This window comes from Odocoileus virginianus, chromosome 27 (genome assembly GCF_023699985.2).
Source record: "Odocoileus virginianus isolate 20LAN1187 ecotype Illinois chromosome 27, Ovbor_1.2, whole genome shotgun sequence".
Classification (NCBI taxonomy): Eukaryota; Metazoa; Chordata; class Mammalia; order Artiodactyla; family Cervidae; genus Odocoileus; species Odocoileus virginianus.
In genome coordinates, this window is record NC_069700.1 from 18,705,591 (window position 1) to 18,721,086 (window position 15,496).

At 38.9% G+C, this 15,496-nt stretch overlaps 1 long non-coding RNA gene across 1 annotated transcript; it reads right to left on the reverse strand.

Annotated features, from left to right (window-relative positions):
• Positions 1-1,591: 1,591 nt before the first annotated feature.
• LOC139031414 (uncharacterized) lies at positions 1,592-8,415 on the reverse strand. Its single transcript, XR_011483868.1, has 2 exons — positions 8,256-8,415; positions 1,592-2,678 (listed from the first exon to the last, which is right to left on the reverse strand). It is a non-coding gene; the product is annotated as an uncharacterized lncRNA (long non-coding RNA).
• Between the last annotated feature and the right edge of the window lie 7,081 nt (positions 8,416-15,496).

The window sequence follows — 15,496 nt, forward strand, 5'->3', positions numbered from 1 at the left end:
CAAGGTATTTAGGGTTGACTAAAAAATTAGTCACAACCTGTAAGTAGAGAGTTATTTTATTTGGTGGGAATGTTAAGGACTCTGAGCCTGGGAGACGGCATCTCAGTGACCCTGAGAAAATTGTTCTGAGGAGGTGAGAGAGGGAGTCAGGCTATATACAAGTTTGCAACGAAGAGGACAGGCAGTCTAAACATCAAAAATTATTGTTAAGTAAGAAAAACCAGGTATCAAGTTAAGGAATTCTATGTATGGGAAGATGCAAGAATCTGGGATTATTGAAGTCATTCCTTTCATATGCATCTCTGCTATCTGGGGCCAGCATGCTGCATATTTACAGAGATATTTTTCTGTTTCTTAAATTCCCTTTGAGCCTTCCCACTCACACTGGAGGGCTGAAATCGCTGACGACTGTGGCATCCTTAAGTGCCTTGTGTAAAGAGTGGCACTGCTTGTCAGCATAGCTCAGAAGTTCACATTTGAAGGGCCAGCATTGCAGATAGTTGTGACATTTCTTGCCCACTCATATGGCAGGAAATATTTCATTTCACAATAACATATTACTAAATGCATGATTTCTGGAGCCAGAGTGCCTGAGTTCAAACACTTGCATTGCTTTGCCCAACTATAAATGCCATAATAGTACTAATTTGTGTATTAGGGTTGTGTGAGGATTAATGCACCTAAAACAATGGCTGGTACTTAGTCTTCAAAATGCTTTACATATTTACTATCTTCTTTTACTTCAGGAGAAAATGTGATTCAAAGCAGTGTGGGTAATTGGGGAACAGCTTGAGATAGATGGGGAGATAGAAAAAAATTCCTGAGAATGCTACGCTATACCTTAGAACACCCAATAAAGTGAACTAACTCCGGGAAATGGGAATAGGCAAAGATGATTCTGAAGCTTTATGAGTTGAGGTCCAAGAAAAGCCTGAGCTCTGAAGGAGAAGGAAAGGAGCAAATAAAGTCATTTATTTAAAAAAAAAAAAACCTGCAATTACACTCAGTTGATCAATTTCTCTCCTTTGCAAAATAAAGTGAAAGGGAAAGTGTTAGTCGCTCAGTTGTGTCCAACTCTTTGCAACCTAATGGACTGCAGCTCTGTCCATGGAATTCTCCAGACAAGAATACTGGAGAGGGTAGCCATTCCCTTCTCCAAGGGATCTTCCCAACACAAAGTTTGAACCTGGGTCCCCCACATTGCAGGCACATTCTTTGCTGTATCAGCCACCAAAGAGGCCCCCTTTGCAAAATAAGCAGTTTTTTTTTTACTGAGCTTATCATTTTCTAACAGTCTCTCTTTCTTTAAGCTGACATTTGAGCTCAGGGTAGAGTCTGAGATTCATCAATATGTGTGTTTAGTGCTCGAGACAATCCCCACACCACCAGCCACAGTAGATACAATTATTATTTTTTTAAAGGTGAAAACTGTTGGGAAAGTGTTTTTACAATAACACAAAATGGCAGATTTAAGATTGACAGTAAATTTTCAATAACAGTTTTGCAGTAATTTTATTAAATATAAATGTTTAAATGTCTAACATGGAAAATAACAAACAGAATCAAAATATAAACTACAAACAAGATAAAATATTGAATCAAATACCAGCAAAGTGTTTATTATAATGCTAGAGAATCCATAAAACCACTGAGAAAAACACAAAGATCTAAGAGATAATAAACTTTAGATATTTCTTAAAGTTGTAATAGATGTTTGCCAATAAATATGTGAAAATGTTCAGGAACCTTAGAAATTAAAGACATATAAAATAAAAACAAAGTGATATGAAATGTCAACTATTTGGCAATACTGAAAAAGATCTAACAAAGGGAAATGTGGAGTAAAATGTTCCCACTATAAAAAGAAGCAACATTAAACTACTTAAATACAACTAGCACTATAAAAATAGTAATATCAATATGTTAAGTCAGTTAGTTCAGTCATTCAGTGGTGTCTGACTCTTTGTGACTCCATGGACTGCAGCACACCAGGCCTCCCTGTCCATCACCAACTCCCAGAACTTGCTCAAACTCATGTCCATTGACCTGGTGATGCCATCCAACCATCTCATTCTCTGTTGTTCCCTTCTCCTCCTGCCTTCAATCTTTCCCAGCAACAGGGTCTTTTCAAATGACTCAGCTCTTCGCATCAGGTGGCCAAAGGATTGGAGTTTTAGCTTCAGCATCAGTCCTTCCAATGAATATTCAGGACTGATTTCCTTTAGGATGGACTGGTTGGATCTCCTTGCTGTCCAAGGGACTCTCAAGAGTCTTCTCCAATACGACAGTTCAAAAGCATCAATTCTTTGGTGTTCAGTTTTCTTTACAGTCCACCTCTCACATCCATACATGACTACTGGAAAAACCATAGCTTTGAATAGACAGCCCTTTTTCTGCAAAGCAATGTCTCTGATTTTTAATATGCTATCTAGGTTGGTCAGGGTTCTTCTTCCAAGGAGTAAGCGTCTTTTAATTTCATGGCTGCAGTCACCATCTGCAGTGATTTTGGAGCCCCAAAACAATAAAGTCTCTCACTTTTTCCATTGTTTCCCTAATTATTCACCATGAAGTGATGGGACCGGATGCCATGATCTTAGTTTTCTGAATGTTGAGCTTTAAGCCAACTTTTTCACTTTCCTCTTTCACTTTTATCAAGAGGCTCTTTTGTTCTTCACTTTCTGCCATAAGTAAAAAAATATATATATAATTTGGGAAGGTGATTTCAAAATCATTTCAACCATGTAAAAATAATACATCCTAAGAAAACCAAAAAAGGAAGAAAGTTAGACCTAAAAGACATCTCAGAAAGATTGGCAGGCTATTCTTTACCCCTGAGCAACCAAGGAAGCTCCTACCTTCTAAGAGCATAAAATTTAATGAAAGTGATGGACAAAACCCAGCCACAAGAGGATTAATTTTACACAGGAGTCAGAAATGTCAGAAGAAAAGTGTGGAGTTCTAGAACAAAGAATAATTACCTTGGAGTGTCAGAAGTTCCTGAAGAATGACATTTAAAGATGTGAGTTAAAAGGTTATGTTGATATGAGCTAGAGGAAGAGGAGGTGTGTGTATGTCTGGGAGCAAAGGGAGGCATATTTTAGGTAAAGGTAATAGCATGTGTAGAAGCTTAAAATAGACATACTTCTCCATGAAACCAGAAAAAATAAAAATAAAAGCAGTTCATTGAAGCACAGAGATTGAGGATGGAGACTGAAAGATTCCATTAGAAAAATCACAGGAACCGAGTGCTTAAAAGCCTCCAACTAATTAAAAATAAATAAATAAATAAAACTCATAGTTATCCTGGTTAAAAAAAAAAGAGCTTGTAGGTGATGTTAGAAATTTGAACTTATGCTAAATGTAATGGGAAACTTTTGAAGAGTTTCAAGGAGATTAAAACCGTGATCCCAATGCACTTCTACCTTTTCTGCATTTCCAAAAAACCATTCTGCATTTCCAGAAAACCATATTTCTCTTAAAACAACAAAAGTACTTTGTACAGAACTTGTCTAGCAAATCTGACCTGCTGGAGTGCATACTAAGTCACTTCAGTCGTGTCCAGTTCTTTGCAACTCTATGGACTATAGCCTACCAGGTTCCTCTGTCCATGGGATTCTCCAGGCAAGAATACTGGAGTGGGTTGCCATGCCCTCCTGCAGGGGATCTTCCCACCTCAGGGATGGACCCTGCATCTTTTGTGTCTCCTGCATTGGCAGGTGGATTCTTTACCAACTGCACAACCTGGGAGAAGTTAAATATGTCTCAGGTCTCTTAGAGGTTACATGTGTTTCTGCAGTTTTAATATACATTTGTTAAGTAAACATATATGCATAAATATAAACACATATTTTATGTTTTGTCTTTATGTTTAATTGAATTGTGAAAATGTCAGGAAGAGTTAAACAACTCTTGTTTAAAAGTGCGATAACTAATTGAAGCCATCTGATAGTATCAAAGGAAAGAAAAGTAGAATTACTGCAGAAATTTGAGGCATTTTCCTGAAAACTATTTGTGGCTGTCACCAGTATTTATGACTTGTAAGTTGTATGTCAAGTTGTTGAAAGTTAAGAAGTTGTGATGATCACTCATGAAATTTTGAAAAACATTGCATAAGGCAAGAGATGAAAATGAAGATCATAAACTTGAGTTCATTGAGTGGGTTCAACAAGAAAGTAATGAATTTATGCAACTGCCTTGTTTTGTTTTGTTTGGGTAATGAAAACACCAAACCATAGATAACCATATTAAAAGACGAGTATGCATGTAAAGTATGAGTCTAGAATTTTTAGAAGCAGCACAGCGTAAGTAAAGTGTGGTTTCAATCTCTACACTACTGACATTTGTACCAGATAATTATCTGTGATTGTGGGAGTGAGGGCTGTTCTGCACATTGTAGGATGTCTACCATCATCCCTGGCTCTACCAACTAGATGTCAGAGAAACCCCTTGTGTGACAGCCAAAAATGGACCCGTGTATTGCCAACAGTTCCGGTAGGAAGGGGAGGGAAACAGGTGGGTGGGGGTAGGGAGGGAGGAGAGCCCACTGACCACAACTGGTATAAATGAACCAACCTGAAAAATAATCTGTGGTCAAAAAAAAAAAAGCCACTGCTGATTATGGTTCAGCGGAGAATTACATTTAAAAATCTGAAAATATTTCATCTGTTGAAAATCTTCACCCTATGTGAAATTTCTATTTTTCTTTTTTAGGAATCCTATCCTGGTGGAAAACTATTTTTTCCACAAAATAAATTTGTTCAGAACAAAGGTTTACCAATTTCTTTGCCTTGCCAAGCAATCACCAAGTCATATAATTTATCCTTCACATCATATCCTCTCTTAATTTCTCTGCCACTGTCCACTACTTATCCATAGTGGCAAATTATTACAGCCACAGGCATTTCATTCCTCTTCAATGTTCCAACTAATTCATTTTCTAATTTGGTCTCCTACTCCCAATAATGCAAATGCATCAGATTACCAGTCTTGGACAGATGTAGACTCTCTGTAGTCAAGTCCTCTCAGAAAGGGGGAAAATAATAAAAAGATGACATTCTCATTTAGACAGTTTACCAAAAAAAATGCAAGTCCCCAGATTTTAAGACCCTCACTTAGAAACGATGGCAGAGAGAAGGACACACTTGATCAGAACAGGCACATTTTACCATGCAGAAATTCCCTAAGTACCTTCTTTAGAGATAAGAAAGTTAGATTTTCTTTTTAATGGGTAAAGTTGCTGTTCACTGTAGCACTGTTAGTTCAGCTCAGGTGTCCAACTTAAGGTTGCCAGATTTAGCAAATAAAAATACAGAATGTCCAGTGAAATTTGTATTTCAGATAAACAATCATTGTTTAGCTGGAATTCAGATTTAATTGGGCAGCCTGTATTTTATTTGTCAACCCTAGCCCAACTTACTAATAAAATCTCAGAAGGAGCATATTGAATGGTGTTTTGTGTTCTTCAACAAAACCCAGGACAGTCTGCACATAGTGTGAACCCTGATGGAGTTTTTCAAATAAATGCAAAATGATCGTATATATTGGAACTAGCATTCCTTGCCTACTCCTCACACACTAGCACAGGTGAACCTCAGAAATTTTATCAGTAATTCAGACTTAATTAAGCCATTATTTACTAATCATAGTTCAGTTCAGTTCAGCTCAGTTTAGTCGCTCAGTCTGTCCGACTCTTTGCAACCCCATGAACCGCAGCACGCCAAGCCTCCCTGTCCATCACCAACTCCCTGAGTTTACTCAAACTCATGTCCATTGAGTCAAGAAACCCAAGCTACAGAATTAGGAAGTGTAATTTGGAACACGAGCTCGTCCACTTGGGTTTTTAACCTAAGTTAAAATATCCAACAGCCTAATGGATTTAACAATAGTATGCTCCTCATAGGATATTGCTAAGTGTGAAATTATTAATAAATAGTGACTCTTCCTAGTGCTGATCATGTAAATATTCAATAAATATGCTGACATTTTAATTTTATAACCCTTAAGAATGCAGGCTCAGAAGATATTCTTATTTTTTAACTTCCTGAAGTGAATAATATCTTCATCGTCATTTGACTTCCTCTCTGACCTCAACTTATTTCACCCCTCAAACTGCTTGCTCTGCTTCAGCCACTCTAACTTTCTTTCTGTCCTTAAACACAACAAGCATCTTCCCACATCTGGCCTTTCTACTGTTCCCTTTTCGGGAACACTTCTCCCTTAGCTGCTTCATGTGACTGCTTCTTCTCCTCATTCACACCTCAACTGAATGTCTCTTTGTCAGGCAGAGCCCCCTAGACACCTGAACTAAAGTTGGATGAATCCCATTTTCTCTGTCCCATAACACAGATTTTGTTTGTCAGAGCCCCATTGCTCACTGAAATGTTCTTATATTCACTTTGTGTTGAATACTTACTGGATTGTCATCTTTCTCTCCTGTCATTAGATAAGTTCTATTGATGACAGAGGATTTTCATATCTTATTCAAATAGAGTTGTCTGAGCCTAGAACAGAGTCCAGAATAGAACAGTTGCTTAGAAAAATACTTTTGGTCAAAATGAATAAACCCAGGATTCTAGGAACTGATCTTTGTGAGAATCCTGGAAAGCAAGAAAAGGCTCAGGGCCAGCACTCTTTTATTCTAAAGGCATATTACATCCCTTCTACTTCCTGCGAGAAATTCAGACAAATTTCTTCTTTCTCCACCTACTAGTTGGAATAAACATTCACAGGGAGGAAATGGTCATTTTAAGAAAGAGGGAGAGTTCACTATGATTTAAATAGTTCAATGAATCTATTATAGTGCTGAGGGTCTGTGCCAGCTTTGGAGATTTTCAAATCTGGTGATGGCATGGTTGGGAAAAGAATAGGAAGGAGTTAAAAGTTGATACAAGCAAACATAACTGATTAAGGAAAACAGAGGACATGACGTCCGATCTTATGAAATGTGGGCCTGAGACTCCAAGAGGCTAATGAGTTCCCTCAACTTGCCTATTGGCTTTCAGCCCAGTGGGATGAAAACAACCTTCACACTCTCTGTACCCTGTTCAGGACACATGGCTTGCCATATAAAATGGCTGATATTTGACTATCTATGACCTACACAATCAGAATTTCACATAATTTATTCTATACTCATTGAATTATTGGATACTTGTATGCTCAAGTCAGAGAAAGGGGAGATATAGGAGAAACTGATAGTATAGAAAGGCTCAAAATAGATTCATGATGGTTCCTAACCTGTGTTGGGTTTTCAGAAGATGCCTTAAGTTCTTTCAGGCATCAAAAAACACTCCAAAGATACTTCTTATCTGCGTGGTCATTCCCAGTACTAAGAAACACTGCTTCAGCTCCAGGGTAATTTACCCAAGAGAAATTAGGAGAAAACTAACTCTGTCAAAGAACATCTAGTAAAAGGATTCAAGTTTTTATAAACATTGGGGTTTGGGGAAAAAGGAAAGAGGATAATAGGGGAGGTCCCTTGATACATCCTCCCACTGGGAGAGATAGCATCGTCACAGATCCCGTTGAGGACATAACACGATCTTTTAGAACAATTCTCCCTGGTAACTCAGCTGGTAAAGAATCTGCCCACAATAAGGAGACCCTGGTTTGATTCCTGGATCAGGAAGATGCCCTGGAGAAGGGATAGGCTACCCACTCCAGTATTTTGGGGCTTCCTGGTGGCTCAGATGGTAAATAATCCACTTGATATGTGGGAGACCTAGGTTCGATCCCTGGGTTGGGAAAATCCCCTGAAGGAGGGCACAGCAACCCACTCCAGTGTTCTTGCCTGAAGGATCCCAGTGGATGGAGGAGCCTGCTGGGCTACAGTCCATGCGGTCACAGAGAGTCAGACATGACTGAGCAACTAAGCACAGCACAGCACTCCCTAATTCTTCAGATCTGCCATAAAGTCTTCCGGGAAACTTTCCCTTTTTCTTGCACAATTCAACATAAATAAAGAGAACTACTGAATGAAAAATTATTTTAACACTATTGTTTCTAAACTTTCTCAAATACCTGAAGGGATGGGATGCAAGGCTGGAGATGCAAGACTCCTTCATTGGAAGGGAGTTGAGAAAAACAGAATATAGATATGGTGACTGCATATGTCACTGTCATAGAGAGGGCAAGTTCAGGAACTGTTTGCTGTAGGTTGGTGTCACAATCTCTAAAGGACATGATCTGGGCATAGAAACTAAGGTATTCTTTCTTCTCCCACACTACAATGCTCACCACCCAAGGTGTGCACTTACATCGGGTCTCCCTGGCCCACGCCAAGAGAGGGCTCAGCCCCATCATCACTAACAGAGCTGCCATCCAGGAGCCTCTGGAGAAATACCAACATACCGGGCTGGAGAACAGGAAAGGAAAGGGTGGGAGAGCAGGTGAGTGCCACTCAGTGAGGACAAGAACCCTCCCCCCATCCGTACCCCAAGTAACACCAATCAAGAAACTCATTTCTTTGTTCCTGGATTGGGTGATCTCAGTGTTGGACCTAATCAGCATCAGTGATCTATGACATCATCAGTTGCTGGTCATAAATTCAGTATGAATGTCCTTCTCTGAAACTTAAGACTTTTCTAAACCTGCAGTGTTTTGGTGTCTGCAGGGCAGGAATAAAGACACAGATGTAAAGAACAGACATCATCAGTCCTCTGTGATGAGCTAGATGGATGGGATGGGGGACATGGTGGTGGGAGGGTGGGCCATGAGAGAGGGAATATATGTATACATATAGCTGACTCACTTCATTGTACAACAGAAACAAACACAACATTGTAAAGCAATTATACTCCAATAAAAAAAGGGGGAGATTTCCCTTGTGGTCCAATGGCTAGACTCCACACTCTCAATACAAGAAGCCTGGGTTTGATCCCTGGTCAGGGAACTAGATCCCATGTGCTGCAACTAAGAGTTCTCATGCTACAAATGAAAGAACTCACCATCCACAACAAAGATCAAAGATCCTGCAGGCCACAACTAAGACCCAGGGAGGCTCAATAAATACATATCTTTTTTAAAAGATTGTTCTTAATTTAGTGCTTTAAATGTTTGATCTGGTTGTATCTGACACGTTTTATCTGGGCCCGTATTGAGAGCCAGCTATGCCCCATGCTTGAGCCCAAACAGCATTCATCTGTCTTGCTTGAGGATATAGATATTTCAACAAAAGTACGTGTGAGTGTTTTTAGGAGCTGAAGTGCTACATAGCAGATGATTGCAATTTAGGAGAACTTTAATCTGATCCTTTTTGCACTTGTTGTAGATTTGGGGAAATTACAGTTGACATGAAGGTACTGTGACCTTTCTCAATACTGAAAAATGCTATGATTCTGTGGACGCTTTAAGGAACACCATCCCCTGGTAACTGGTGATGTGACAGAATTACAGCCGCTGATTAGAGCATAGTTTGTACTTCCTGACAGGAAGCGATGTCTTTCATAAGCTAAAGGAAATGGAAATTTAGTAACTTAACTCGAGTGAAAAAACTTCCCAGGTTTGTCTCCTGATGCTGTCCAAGTTTAGTGGCACCTCCAAAATATTCATAGAAAAAGAGGTTTAGAGTAGGTGATCTGTGTGGAATGGAGGATCTTGAAGGTATCTCTGTAGCATTTAATCTAAGAATATGCTAAGGCCAACTGTCCTGTTCAAAGTTTGCAAGAGGCTGAAAGATCAATAAAAGTCAAAGTGAGCTGTTGGTGCACTTTTGCTTTAGAAGAATTAATAGAGAATAGAATCACCATGTTAGGCGCTCAACCATGTCCTACTCTTTGCCACCACATGGACTATAGCCCACCAGGCTCCTCTGTTCATGGAATTCCCCAGGCAAGATTACTGGAGTGGGTAGCCATTCCCTTCTCCAGGGGATCTTCCTGACCCAGGGATCAAACCCATGACTCCTGCATTGCAGGCAAATCCTTTACCATCTGAGCCACCAAGAAAGCCTGTTAATGTTTTATGTAAAAACAAAAAACAAACACACACAAAAAAAATGTGTTCAATTCCTTATTCCTGGCTTCCATTAGGATTTTTCTTATTTTATTGGGACCACGTCCTCTTATTATTCACCTTCTCTTGCTTTATACCAAGAAAATATATAAGAATATGTTGCTAATTAGTAAATAGAATCCTATGAAAAAACTATCAGTTATATCCTTTGATGTAGTCATAAAATAATCCATGGGGTTGCAAAGAGTCAGACACGACGGGGAAACTAACACTTTTATTTTACACAGCAGAAGTTGAACAGGACTGCTTCTCCCTTTGTCTTTAGAGCGGAAAAGCCCTAGACTCTGGCCTCCCACCCCCGACCCTCTTCCTCCCCTCTCCATCACAGCAGGTCCTGTGACTCAGGAGATCCCCACGCTCCATTCAGAAGTGCCCCAGGTGACATTGCTAGCGACATTGGCAGCAGCGAGGCACCAGTGACCCAGGAGATACAGATGGCCAACACTTCTGAGAGAGGCAGTGAAGTTGCCCAATCTCAGATACAACTAGAGGTAGCGCAGGTAAAAGAACCAAAAAGCTGCGATATAGCGCCACCTACTGGAATACATAGAAAGAACTCTAATTTCTAAAAGGAGAATCATTAGAATTAAGGTTTTAAATTTTTTTGAAGTTTTACCTAAAGAAGAAAGGTGCTACTTCAGATTCACCAGTAAAGGAACAACCCATCAACCACCATGAGGAACCACTGTTACATGTTATCACAAAGAGAAAATGACAGTTCTCCAGGAACCAAACTTAAAGTCATGGACTATTGTGATCTGTAAGAGAATTCAAAATAGCAAGCTACAAGAAAACCCAGAAAGTCAGTTCAGTGAGCTCAGGAGTAAAATTAACGAACAGAAGGAATATTTACAAAAGAGGTAGAAACTCTCAAAAAAAAAAAAAAGAGAGAGAGAGAGAGAGATAAACTGAAATTCTAGAGCTGAAGAAATCAATAAATTAGGTGAAGAAAGCATTAGAAGCATTGGAAATAGAGCAGAGCACATGGAAGAGGGAATTAGTTTAAAGAGCGAAATCTGGAAGTAATACAAGTGGAAGAGGAAATAGAATCAAGATCTAAAAACAAATGAGGAAATTCTATAAGAACTATCTGACTCTTTTGCAAGGGAAAAATTAGGATAATGGGTATCACAGAAAAAGAAAAGGGGTGGGGGGAAAAGTAGAGAATTTGCTCAAAGAAATAATAGCTGAGAAATTCCTAAACTTGGGAAAGGAACTGGATATGCAGGTCCACAAAGCTAAGAACAAATCTAATTATTTCAATGCAAAATCACACATTATATTAAGCTTCCCAAAAATTAATGACAAAGAGAGAATTTTAAAGGAGGCAAGGAAAAAGGACGGCATATGCCAAAGGAACCCTCATTAGACTCTCAGCAGATTTCTCAGCAGATACTCCACAGAAAGGTGAAATAACAAACTCAAAATTCTGAAAGGTAAAAACTGTCAGTAAAGAATAGTCTAACCAGCAACGTTATCATTCAAGTAAGAAGGAGAAATAAAGGCCTTCCCACACAAACAAAAGCTGAAGGGGGCCCAACATAATCCTTATACGAGATGTTAAAAGTGCCCTTCTACCTGAGACAAAAAAGGCAAAAGTACACAAAACTTTAAGGAAGTGATATATTTACAGACAGAATCAGAAAATTGCAACTCTTTATCACAAAAGATTTTTAAACACTTAGTTATAGTATGAAGGGGAAATGGAGAAAAAAGGCAGTAAAAATAGCTATAGCTGCCTCAATTTGGTAAAAAGTTCACCACTTGGAAAGGGACATTTTGAGATAAGAGAAACATAAGAGAGGATGAGGAGAAGGATGGAACCTGTATGGACAAATGGAGATACAATGATATCAGCAGAAAAAGTACTATTTTATCTGTAAGACATTTTATATAAACCTCATGGTAACCATATGATGTAAATCTAGAGCAGAGATATGAAACAAAAAAGAGGAAACTGAGAAAAACAGTATGCAAAACCAAGAAGCTAAAATGTCAGACAGAAGCACCAGGAAAAGGAAGTATAGCAGCCAGAAAACATAAAATGTTGGTACTGTGCTCAATCACTCAGTTGTGTCCGACTCTGTGCGACCCCACGAACTGGAGCCCACCAGGCTCCTCTGTCCATGGGATTCTCCAGGAACAATTCACTAAGAAGACATAACAGTTAATGATATATATGCACATAACATTGTTGTTGTTTAGTCACTAAGTGGCGTCTGACTCTTTTGTGACCCCATGGATTGTAGCCCACCAGGCTCCTCTGTCCACAGGCTTTCCTAGGCAAGAATACTGCAGTTGGCTCCATTTCCTTCTCCAGGGGATCTTCCCGATGCAGGGATTGAACCCATGTCTTCTGCATTGGCATCTGGATTCTTTACCACTGAGCCACCAGGAAAGCCCACACAATAACACAGAAGTACCAAAACGCATAAACCAAATATTAACCTATCTAAAGGAAGGGATCGACAGCAATACAATAATGGTAGGGGACTTTAACACCCTACTTATATCAATGGATAGATCATCTAGACAGAAAGTCAACAAAGAAACAGTGGCTTTAAATAAAATATTAGGCTAGATGTAAAGACATTCCATCCAAATGCAGTAGAATACACATTCTTCTCAAGTGCACATGGAAAATTTTCAAGAATAGACCATATCTTGAGACTAAAAAAAGTCTCAATAAATTTAAGAAGATTCAAATTATAGCACATATGGGGCTTTCCAGGTGACACTAGTGATAAAGAACCCATCTGCCAGTTCAGAAGAGGTAAGAGACACTGGTTCTATCCCTGGGTCAGGAAGATTCCCTGGAGGAAAGCATAGCAACCCACTCCAGTATTCTTGCCTGGAGAATCCCATGGGCAGAGGAGCCTGGAGAGCTATATAGTCCATAGTGGGGCACAGAGTCGGAACTGACTGAAGTGACTTAACGATGGTATGAAAATAGAAATCAATTACAAGAAGAAATCTGGAGAAGTCATTAATATGCAGAGACTGAACAACATGCTGATAGTAGCAGATAGGTCAATGAAATCAAAGAAGGAATTTTAAAAATACCTAAAAATAAATGAAAATTTTAAAATGAAATACCAAAATCTTTGGATGCAGTTAGAGAAACACTGAGGGATACTTATAACAGTATAGGCCTAGCTCAAGAAAGAAGAAAAATCTCAACTAAGCAATCTAACATTACACTTAAAGGAACTAGAAAAAGGACTTCCCTGGTGGTGCAATGGTTAAGACTCTGTGCTCCCAATGCAGGAGGCCAAGGTTCAATTCTTGGTCATGGAACTAGATACCACATGCCACAACTAAGATCCTGTGCAGTCAAATAAATAAATAAATATTCTTTTTTTATTTTAAAGGAACTAGAAAAAAGAACAAATGAATCCCAAAGACAATAGGAAGCAAATACTAAAGATCTGAGTGGAAATAAATGAAGTAGAGACTAAAAAGACAATAGAAAGGATTAATGAAACTGAGAGCTGGGTCACTGAAAAGATAAATAAAATTGACAAATCTTTTTTGGTAATTGACAAACCTTTAGCTAGACTTACTAAGAAAAAAGAGCAAAGGATTTTATAAATAAGATCCAAAATGAAGGAGGAGAAATAACATCAGATACCACAGAAATACAAAGGATTATAATAGAATACTATGAACACTGTGTGCCAACAAATTGGACAACCTTGAAAATAAATTCCTAGACTCATATGACCTTCCAAGATTGAATCATGGAGAAATAGAAAATCTGATAGACCAACTACTAGTATAGCGATTGAAAGAGTAATTAAAAACTGCTCAGAAAACAAATATCTAAGACCAGATGGCTACACAGGTGAATTCTGCCAAACATTCAATGATTTAATATCTATTCTTCTCAAATTATTCCAAAACATTGAAGAGTAAGGAATGCCTCCAACTCATTATATGACCCAACATTACCCTGAGAGAAAAACAGATATGATACACACTAAAACACACACACACACACACACAAACAAAATTATAGGCCAATTTCTGTCATGAGCATACAAGTAAAAATCCTCCACAAAACATTAACAAACCAAATACAACAATATGTTAAAAGGATCATACAGCATGATGTGGGATTTATTGCAGGGATGCAAGGATGTTTCAACATCTGCAGATCAATCAACGCAATACACCACGTTAAAAACTGAAGGATAAAACTTATGTGGTCATTTAAAGAAGTGCATGATAAGCAATTGACAAGATTCAACACTGGTTTATGATGGGTCTAGAAGGAACAGAGCTGAGCATAATAAAGGCTATATATATGGCACATTCACAGTTTACCTCATACTCAACTGGAAAATTTCTAGTAATTTTATAAATATGTGCAAATACCACCACAATCCAGTTTTAGAACATTTCTAACACCTCCAAAGGTTTCCTGTTTATAGGTTATTTTTCACTCCATTCCAAGCTCTAGAGACCCACTGACTTGCTTTCAGTCTGTCAGTTCAGTTCAGTCACTCAGTCATGTCTGAGTCTTTGCAACCCCATGAACTGCAGCACACGAGGCCTCCCAGTCCAACACCAACTCCCAGAGTCCACCCAAACTCATGTCCATTGAGTCGGTGATGCCATCCAACCATCTCATCCTCTGTCGCCCCCTTCTCCTCCTGCCTTCAATCTTTCCCAGCATCAGGGTCTTTTCAAATGAGTCAGCTCTTCGCATCATGTGGCCAAAGTATTGGAGTTTCAGCTTCAACATCAAACCCTCCAATGAACACTCAGGACTGATCTCCTTTAGGATGGACTGGCTGAATCTCCTTGCAGTCCAAGGGACTCTCAAGAGTCTTCTCCGACACCACAGTTCAGAAGCATCAATTCTTCAGCACTCTGCTTTCCAACTCTCACATCCGAACTTGACCACTGGAAAAACCATAGCCTTGACTAGACAGATTTGCCTTTTATAGACGGTTCATGTACAATCCTATAACAATTAGTCTTTTGTGTTTGACTTATTTCCCTGATAATAGCTCAGTTGGTAAAGAATCCTCCTGCAATGCAGGAGACCCTGGTTCGATTCCTGGGTCAGGAAGATCCCCTGGAGAAGAGAAAGGCTACCCACTCCAGTATCCTGGCCTGGAGAATTCCATGGACTATACACTCCATGGGGTCACAAAGAGTTGAACACAACTGAGCAACGTTCACTTATTTCCCTTAGGATATTTTTGAAGGTCATTCATTTTGCAGCATGTATCATAAATTCTTTTAGATGTTTTTCACTTGTTCTTTTTTTATTGCTAAATAGTTTTCCATTGCATAGATACAATGCATTTTCTAAGATTGTTTCCAGTTTTGTGTTATAACTACTAATATTGCTATGAACAATTTCATGTGTGTGTGTGTGTGTGTGTGTGTGTGTGTGTAAAGTATCCATTTTGTTTGAAGGAATGAGTTTGCGTTATTCTTGACAAACAACTTGAAACTCTCTGTATTAATCTAA